The sequence below is a fragment of the Tribolium madens genome, unplaced genomic scaffold (genome assembly GCF_015345945.1).
Source record: "Tribolium madens isolate multiple individuals breed KSU strain unplaced genomic scaffold, Tmad_KSU_1.1 Scaffold_11;HRSCAF=98;Tcas5.2_LG3b, whole genome shotgun sequence".
Classification (NCBI taxonomy): Eukaryota; Metazoa; Arthropoda; class Insecta; order Coleoptera; family Tenebrionidae; genus Tribolium; species Tribolium madens.
Window position 1 is genome coordinate 6,298,967 of NW_025400975.1, and position 1,802 is coordinate 6,300,768.

A 1,802-nucleotide genomic window follows, 5' to 3' on the forward strand; every position below is an offset into this window, starting at 1 on the left:
TTTTTAAAGTGGAAGGTGCAAATCCAAATTTTTTTGAAAAACTCCAAATATTTCAAAAACGGCTAAATTTAGGTATAGGGAAAGCTGATGAAAATTCCCTTAAAATAACCCGATTAATCCAAAAACGCAGTAAAAAATATACCTTTCCATTTAAAATAAGAATGTTGAGACCGACTTCCGGTATAAGCGGAAGTGCCGCCTTGAAAATATTTTCATTTAGAGAGGAGGAAATAAATACGATTATTGCAACTCCCAATACTTCTAAAGTGGGAATTAGACGGAACCCCCTGTATATTATATATTTTTTAATTTTACCATTTAAAGGTCACTAATAGACTTTTTCAATTCGCTGGAACATCCTGTATAATTGCATGGCATTTTTATGAATGAGCTTTTTGACGAAACTTTGTAAAATTTGTCAGATTTTTTAACGTTTTTTTCCAAAAAAAAGAGTCTAGATTCGCCACTGGATATTGAACTTAAAAATAAATTAATTATCTATTTTTCCGAGTCTTGGGCTTTTGAAAAAGTGAAAAGCGTTGCTCTATTCTCTAATCCACATAAATTATGCGTTTCCATTTGTGTGTGATTGTCATTCTCTCTCCGAATGCCACTTTCAAGTCGCTCTATAGATAGTGTAAAATTTATGCGGCGCTAGATAAGTGATTAAACTCCGTGTTTGACACAGAGACATGCATCATGCAGCGGCGGCGGCGGCGGCGGCGGCGGCGGCAGCAACATTGAAACTAACCGAGCGCATTATCTATTACCGAATGTAATAAGCTCGCGTTTCATTTCGATGCAGATTAATGCTCAGATTGGCTTGTCCGAAATATAATTGCTTTTTTATTAATAATTCAACAGAAACACTATCGCATACTCTACAGAATTCAATTAAAATGTGACGCTGATATTTATTATATCCATAGCAAACTAATCGGATCTGATTACGGACATAATAACAATTGTACAGGGTGCTGCATTTTGGATGTCCGAATAGGGAATCTCCGAAACTAAGAGGTTTATCCAAAAACGAGTGATACATTCTGGGCTCATTTTTTGAGAAAGTAATATTGGTTAAAACCGCATCTCGCTATCGTCTTTTGTTTTCGACTTATAGACAAAAATTGACATTTTGGCAAAATGTTAAAAAATTCATATCTTCGTTGTTATAGAAGATACGGATTTGAAACAAAGACATTATAGAGGCACTTTTATACGTAGAATTTACTAATGTGGTTAACCATTTTTTTCAGTTATTTGTTTAGCCGTAATAAAATATATTTGTATTTTTTAAATGGGAATCATATGTCATTTTTAAAAAGCTTGTTTTTTTCTTATCTAAAAAATATATATTTGTAACAAATTATTATAATACATTTTTAGCAAAAAATTATCTTTGATTTTTGTTCGCAGTTGGCCATGAAAAAATGTTGCATCTTTAACTAAAAGGATTTAAACTATATTATATTCAACCAGTGTCACTAATGAAAGAGTTTTCTAAGTACTAAATAATGAAAAAAATGCAAAATAAATTGTAAATCAACTTATTAGCGACTAATAACATTTCTTTGTTTTTAAACAAGCTAACATTACCATTGCAACTTCTAGTGATACATAGAGTGTTGTAAAAAAAGCCGCTTTAATTCTTCAATAAAATATATTTTATATGACACAAAAATGACGATATGGCTATTCAAATACCCAAATTCTGTCTATGTGAAACGTTATCCTACCTCCTTTGATCATCAAAAAAATGTTTTTTGTAATTGTGTTGACTGTTGACACATATGTTTTTCCTA